Here is an 8138-nt window from a genome sequence, read left to right as displayed (position 1 = left end):
CTTTGCTTTGGAAGGATAACTGATGCTGGCCAGCTAGAGCTGAGAAATTAGTGGTGATTAAGAAGAGACCAGCATCACTCGGTGAAACCTCCTGGGAAGTGTTTCCTGAGAACACACAGAAGCTATGTTAAGATCACATATTGGGAGATACAAGCATGCAGATTTTTGTGTTCAGTCCAACATGGTTCACATAGTGAGTTCCAGGACCAACAGAGATACACAGTGAGATTGTGTCTCAAACCAAAAACAAAAACAAAATAAAACATAGAAGTTTGGAATGGAAAGATGGCCCGTAGGTTAAGAGTTCTTGCTGCAGATCCTGCTTGGCAACTGCAGATAGACTCAAAGCAGTGTACCATATCATCTGAAGAATAGCAGGGAGACCATAACTCAAGCAGTGTACCATATCTTCTGAAGAATAGCAGGTTGCAGTCCTCCTCGCCCCCACGAATAACCAGGACCCGCCGGTCGGGTCAAGTGGCACCCAGACGTGGGGCTCGAGGCAAGGACCCATCCGGACGGACCCTCATTGAGAGGATGTGCGCACGACATCAAGATTGAGCAAGACAGAGATCATCGCCCGTGACCTGTCGTCCACGGAACCAGGTTGATGCTGCCATCAAGAAGGCAGTTGAAGTTCATTACCATCAGCTGAAAATTGCAGAGGATCCAGAAGTGACTCCGCAGGAGACTGACACAGCTGTCAGCTCCCCTGCCTCCCCCTATGGTCGACCCCTAGACTTCCACGCCCTCCAGAAGGGTACCTGGTATGCCTGGCTTTGCCCTCATTTCTCTCGCTAGAGAGCTTGGCCTCTTGATCACCACAACAAAAATTGGCTTTTTCCTAAACCAAGGCCACCCTTGATATGGCCGCTAACATTGGGGAGCCTTCCTTTATGACAATATTACACCCCAAACTGACAAATGGTTGGTAACTTGAACATATACAAGAGACTAGGATGGCTGTGAGTTAGCCCAATGACGGGATTATTGTAGGTCCACTTCCCAGGGGCCCACCCAATGCAGCCGAAAAGGAGTGCGTGGTGCTGGGAGTGGATGCAGCCTACATGGCCTAAGACAGGGCTCTCACCCTCCTTTCACCCACATCAGAGTCCCTTGATGTTGCCCATCATCGACAGCCTAAAGCCTTCAACCATCGATGTGACTCGTCTCACATCAGTGTTTTGGGGTTGTGAACTTGTCTAAGACCCCCCATAATTAGACATCCAAATTCAAAACTCACATAGTTGGGATTGAACATAAGACGCCCTCTCTAACTAAACAGAGAAGGGGGAGATGCCAGAAGCCAGGACCCTCGCCCTTACCCTTACCCCCTACCTTTCCCCACCTGCATAATGTCCTCTGAAGCTTGGCAGCTGCAAGATCCTGCTTAGCAACTGCAGATAGACTCAAAGCAGAGTACCATGTCTTCTTAAGAATAGCAGGGAGACCATAACTCAAGCAGTGTACCATATCTTCTGAAGAACTGCAGGTAGATCATAATTCAAGGCAGTGTACCATATAGACCATGACATGTTTCAAGGCACAGGCCAAGAAGATTTTGTACTTTTCCACCACCTGGACCCTCTTACCCCCTCCCCTTGTAAAACATGCTATAAAAAAGCATTTCATGTTCAAAAAAAAAAAGAAAATAAAAAAAAAATATTATAAAAAAAAAAAAAAAAGAGTTCTTGCTGCACTTGCACAGGACCTAAAAAATTGAGGTTCTAGCACTTATATAATACAGCTCATAACGAGCATGAGCTCCAGTTCCAAGGGATCTGATGCCCTTCTGGCTTCTGTGAGTACCTGTACATACATGCACACAAACATACTGACATGTACATATAAACATATACTTTTAAGAAAATAAAAATAATTGAATAAACCTTTTAAATGGAGAAAAAAGGCTACAGACATAACACACTACAGCCTCACCCAGGGAGGGGAGTTCCTATCCCTCCTCCATGACTGAACTAGAGATGGAGGCATTTATGCATTTGGGGCATTGTTGGGAGCCGACTCCTAGCCGAAAGCGGCTATGGTCTTTGCAGCCATCTCGAGCCATATACCCTGACAAGAGACTTGTTTTCGGCCACCTACAACAGCTGAGCACACTCTGATAAATATGTTTTTCTCACATGTCTTGTTTTGTTGTTTATTGCCCCCAGCAGCTAGGTGCACGTGGTAAAGTGTCTTCAGCTGTGTTCGCCTGCTTATGCTTATATATACCCATGATTTCCTTTGAATAAAGGAGAGACTCAAGGAGAGAGTCGACCAGACTTTGTCTTGTTTCTTCTCATCTCTTGTCCCTCTGTCCCCACTCTCTCTCTTGCTAGACCCTGACCCACAGATTGGAGCAGCAGCTCCAGTGGCTACAAAGTGACCCCCAAACGTGGGGCAGAACGGGCCATTACAGGGCATCAAAGTTGCTCCAAGTCACTCTCTCTGAAGTCTGTGTCCAACATCAAGGCCAATGGGCATCAATCATATCCTCAGCCCAGTGATAAGCATCTGTTTCTTTGTCCTCCAGATGGTGGTCTGGACCCAGGTCTATGCTCCTGATACCCCAGTCCCAGTTCTGTGCTCCCTGTTGCCCCAGCACTATGTTCCTGCTTCCAGCAGGAAACTAATCTAGGGCTTTGTGTTTAAGGAGATGACTTGCTCTGGAGTCCTTACAGATCAATTCATAAAATGGTAGAGCCCTTGGGACCTATGAAACAGTATTTCCCAGAAGCATAAACCTAGAACAAGCCTCCAAAGTAACACATTCTGAAGAGAGTCAGGCAAGGAGTGAGTGGCGTTTTCCCCTTCATATCTGTGCTATGTGATATGGGAAGTTATATTAGTAATTAAGACTGGAATCAACATATAAATTCTGACATTGTAGAAAGACACAAACAAGTTTGTCTACTCTTCTGTCATGTTGGGCTTGAAAGCACTGTCTGTTTCCCAGGTATAAACAGAGTACTCTTAACAATCAAGTCAGATGGACATAGCTTTGGCCTTTTGGGATGCCTTAGGGTCTTCATTGTATCCTGGAATTCAGAAAAATGCAAAGAACCTTTTCTTTTTTTTTTTTTTCAGTTCAAATTCATTTCCCTTTATTAAAGTCCAAGTTACCATTACATGGTTTGATACTCAAAGGAAAATTTGTTCAAATAAAACATTTCCAGGCAACTGTTACAGTCAAGTAGCAATAGCGGTTAAGTCCTTGGGATCGAAGGGTGTTCACACTTTGTCAAGGCCCAGTTCCTCTGGAGTGGAGATTCCCAATTCATTTAAAGTTGGTCTAAGTTCCTGGATGACATGGGGGTAGATTTCCTTATGAGGTCCTGCTTTGTCCCTAACAACCACCAGGATTCGAACAGCACTAGCAAGATCATTTAACCGTCTACATGCCCGCAAAGCAGCATCAATGATTTTGAGCTCAGGAACCAGATCATAGCCAACAAGTGTATTCATCCCTTTACGCAATTCCCAGGCTTGTTGAAGTACATCACCCAGCGAGCATCAAACGCCTCATCTGTCTCATGTGTGACCCATGAGAATAGCAGAGAATGGAACAGACAGCGGCGGCGGGGCTGGGAGCCAAGATGGGGTGCAGCGGCTGCTGTGGTACAGCAACGGAGGGCAGCGGCAAGCATGGAGGCTACCACAGAGCACTGGGTGAGGCTGAAGAGAAGCCGGTGTAAGCTCGTGAGCAGTACAGCAATTCGTGGGGGACGGACTCATGCCAAGAACCTTTTCTAGAAAGCCTTCACACCAGTCATCGTTGTAATCCCAAGGGGCAGAGTACAGCTCCAGAATCAACTGGCTTATCTTGGTGTGGTAAAAAGGTCCTTCAGGATAAGCATGTAAATCCCATTTCCATAGAAATTGATCCTAGAGGTGGGCATAGTGTTGTATGCCTTTAACCCCAGGCCTCAAGAGGCAGAGGGAGGGGGACCCTGGCAAAAACAATAAACTCACAAATTAAACAATATTTGCGATAAAGGCTGAAGATCCATTTGCAGCTGTTAGAAATTTTTGTGCGTGCAAAAGTTTTGCAAGGTCGGGCAGATAAAAAAGACATTTGAGGGCTGGAGAGATGGCTCAGTGGTTAAGAGCACTGACTGCTCTTCCAGAGGTCCTGAGTTTAATTCCCAGCAACTACATGGTAGCTCACAACCATCTGCAATGGGGTCTGATGCCCTCTTCAGGTGTGTCTGAAGAGAGCAATGGTGAATACATTAAATAAATAAATCTTTTTAAAAAAGAATTTAAAAAAGACATTTGGATTTCAGACTTTCATGACAAGTTGTACGTCATTTGATTAAAATCTCATTTACTATTTCTTTGGTCATTGTTTTGATTTGATTTTCAAAACAAGGTTTTTCTGTCTTAGAACTTGCTCTATAGACCAGGCTAGCCTCTAACTCACAGAGATCCTCCTGCCTCTGCCTGCCAAGAGCTGGGATCAAAGGTGTGTGCCACTATTGCCCGGCTTCACTTAATATTTCTTGCAGAGTGAAAACTAGTCTTCAGCCTGCTTCTCTGGGTATTAGGCTGTCAAGATGACTCTGCAGGTAAAGCAGCTTAGCCTGCACGTCTGGAGACCTTGATTCATTCAATTCCTAGGACCCACATTAAGTGGGAATCTGTGCAGCAACTCCACAAGTTTGTCCACTGTCAGAGGCACACCACCCCATCACATACAGCAATAGATAAAAAATGCAAACTAAAGAATTCCCTAGGTCATCTTGGGGCTAATCTTCCAGTCTCAGTTGTGAGACAAGTTATATGCGGTATCCTGATGGGGCTGACTGGCTTGAGGATCTGAGTCCAAGATGGAGATCTGCAGCTTAACTTGCATGGAGAAGAATATCTCATCCAATTACAGATGAGATCCCTTGGGAGCCCCCGAAGTGGTTTCAGATTCTGTAATGGTCTGAAAATCACTGAAGGAAGACCCCAGACTCAGATAGTATGCAAAAACAAAGAGTGTTTATTCTGCAGAAACAACCAGCATACTGGGGTCAACCACTCTTTGAAGTGGAGGCCCCAGATAAAGGCATGCAGGCCTTCTTATAGGGAACTGAGGGAACTCTCTAGAAGGACTAGGTAATCTAAAATTTCACTGGTGGGTGCTAGGGGATCACAGGTGATCAGTGATCTACATTCCTATGTCATGAACATTCAACCTTGTGATGAAATGGGGCTGCCCAGTGCCAACCACCCATTCTGAGACTAGACATTTCCCCATTGTTACCCCAGGCTGTTCTTTGGGAGGGGGTTTTATGATCTTGCTCTGGATTTTACGGTCTGTTCCTAGAGCTGGTGTCTTATGGCCTAGTTTCTAGGACTTATGGTCTATTCCTGAAGCTAGTACCTTATGGCCTTTTTTGAAATCAGGCCTGGTCCTCAAAATGGAGACAAATGGGGTCCTTAAATGGAGACAAATGGGGTTTATATTGTCCTTTCAAGTCAAGCCTGCTTCGAATACCACATTTAATCAAGCTGTGGTAAATTGCCCAGTATGCTTGAAGCATACTTTACCTAGAAACATACTTGTACTAATTATTAGATTAGTAAGAATGTATATGCTCAATAAAAGTAGAAGGGACAAAAAAAAACTGGAGGAAAAAAAAAAAACAAGCCAAGTTCAGTGGTACATGCCTATAGTCTCAGCACTTGGGAGGCAGAGACAGACAGATCTCTGTGAGTTCAAGGCCAGCCTGGTCCCCATAGTGAGTTCCAGGAAAGAGACCCTGTTTCAAATAAAGCAAAGAAAAAATCAAAACAAAAACAAAAAAGTTTAATTGGAAAATACTAGGCTGGGGATGCAGCTCCATAGGAAGATTGCTTACCTGGAAAGCACATGACCTTGAGAGATAGAAAGAAGTCTGTTCCCCTCAGAGAAAGACCAAAATAATGATCCCACCCACATAGAGCTGGACGGATCACTGTTGGGTTTGCTCATGGGGAATCAACAGACAGTCTCACAGCACCCTGGAGACATCCCTGCAGTGAAAAGACTGCCTCCTCCACACAACTACCATTCCATCCACATTCTCTAGCGTCTCCTGAGAGCAAGCACAGCTGGAGCAGGAATACGCACAGCTGGGAGGAAGCACAAGCAGAGGCTCAGGAGAGGCTCGTATGCTGCTCCCCATCCCAGCCTTGCTTTTGGACCTTACTCACTTGAAAAAATCCACAGATAATGCCCTAGGCAGCACAGTGAGACATGATTAAAAAGAAAAAAAAAAGACAAATTAAAAAAAATAAAAACAATAGAATGGGATCCCCATGCTGTAAGGCCAGCCAGCACAACCTTGTTACAAGAAAGATAATTTAAAGGGCCATTGGCTGTTATCTGGAATTCGAATAAACAGCTTCGAAGAGCTTCCCCTTGAGAAGTGAATTTAAAATTAGAAGCACACTAAAAACATTATACCTTGAGCACTGGAATGAAAAGCCATTTAAAGCTTACTTTAAAATCCTCTCCATTGGACAACATGTAGAAGAATGAAAATTGATCCATTCTTATCCCCTTGTACAAAGCTCAAGTCTAAGTGGATAAAGGACCTCCACATAAAACCAGATACACTGAAACTAATAGAAGAGAAGGTGGGGAAGACCCTCAAATACTTGGGCACAGGGGAAAAGTTCCTGAACAGAACACCAATGGCATATGCTCTAAGATCAAGAATTGACAAATGGGACTTCATAAAATTGCAAAGTTTCTGTAAGGCAAAGGACACTGTCAATAGGACAAAACGACAACCAACAAATTGGGAAAAGATCTTTACCAATCCTTCATCTGATAGAGGGCTAATATCCAATATATACAAAGAATTCAAGAAATTAGACTCCAGACAACCAAATAACCCTATTAAAAAGTGGGGTATAGAGCTTAACAAAGAATTTTCAATGGAAGAAACTCGAATGGCTGAGAAGCACCTAAAGAAATGTTCAGTGTCCTTAGTCATCAGGGAAATGCAAATCAAAACAACCCTGAGATTCCATCTTACACCAGTCAGAATGGCTAAGATTAAAAACTCAGGTGATAGTAGATGCTGGCGAGGGTGTGGAGAAAGAGGAACACTCCTCCATTGTTGGTGGGACTGCAAGATGGTGCAACCACTTTGGAAATCAGTGTGCAGTTCCTCAGAAAATTGGACATAGCATTACCTGAGGATCCAGCTATACCACTCCTAGGCATATACCCAGAAGATGCTCGAACATATAACAAGGACATATGCTCAACTATGTTCATAGCAGCCTTATTTATAATAGCCAGGAGCTGGAAAGAACCCAGATGTCCTTCAACTGAGGAATCGACTCAAAAAATGTGGTATATTTACACAATGGAGTATTACTCAGCTATTAAAAACAATGAATTCGAGAGGTTCCTAGGTAAATGGATGGAACTAGAAATCATCATCCTGAGTGAAGTAAGCCAATCACAAAAGAACACACATGGTATTCACTCACTGATTATTAGTCCAGAACCTTGAAATGCCCAAGATGCAACTCACAGGCCACATGAAGCTCATAAAAAAGGAAGACCAAGTGGGGGTGATTCAGTTCTTCTTAGAAGGAGCAACAAAATACTCAAAAATACTCAAGGGAGGAAATATGGAGACAAAGTGAGGGACAGAAACTGAAGGAGGGGCCATTTGAAGACCTTTCCACCTGAGTATCCATCCCATGTGCAGTCACCAAAGGTAGATGCTGATGTGGAAGTCAGGAAGTGCATGCTGATAAGAGCCTGATATGGATGTCTCCTCAGAGGCCTTCAAGAGTCAGACATATTCAGAGGCAGATGCTCACAACTAGCCATTGAACTGATCATGGGGTTCTCAATGGAGGAGTTAGAGTGAGGACTGAAGGAGCTGAAAGGGTTTGTGGCACCATGAGGAGAGCAACAATACCAACCAACCACAGCTCCCAGGGTCCTAACCACCAGCCTGGGAGCACTTAGGGAGGGATCCAGGGCTTCAGCTGAATATGTAAGAGTGGAGGGCCCTGCTGGGCATTGGTGGAAGATGAGATCCTTGACCTCATGAAGCCTGAACGCCCCAGGGGGTGGGAATTTTGAGGGTGGGAAAGTGGGAGTGGGGGGGGGGGTAGGTAGGGGTTACATCCACAGAGAA

The 8138-nt window shown here is 44.6% G+C and overlaps 1 pseudogene; it reads right to left on the bottom strand.

Moving 5' to 3' along the window:
• Nucleotides 1-3225: 3225 nt before the first annotated feature.
• LOC114609579 lies at nucleotides 3226-3647 on the bottom strand (annotated as a pseudogene).
• Between the last annotated feature and the right edge of the window lie 4491 nt (nucleotides 3648-8138).

The sequence above is a fragment of the Grammomys surdaster genome, unplaced genomic scaffold (assembly GCF_004785775.1).
Source record: "Grammomys surdaster isolate TR1022 unplaced genomic scaffold, NIH_TR_1.0 125977, whole genome shotgun sequence".
Lineage (NCBI taxonomy): Eukaryota > Metazoa > Chordata > Mammalia > Rodentia > Muridae > Grammomys > Grammomys surdaster.
Note: the sequence above shows the minus strand (reverse complement) of the source record. Positions and strands in the feature narration are given on the sequence as shown.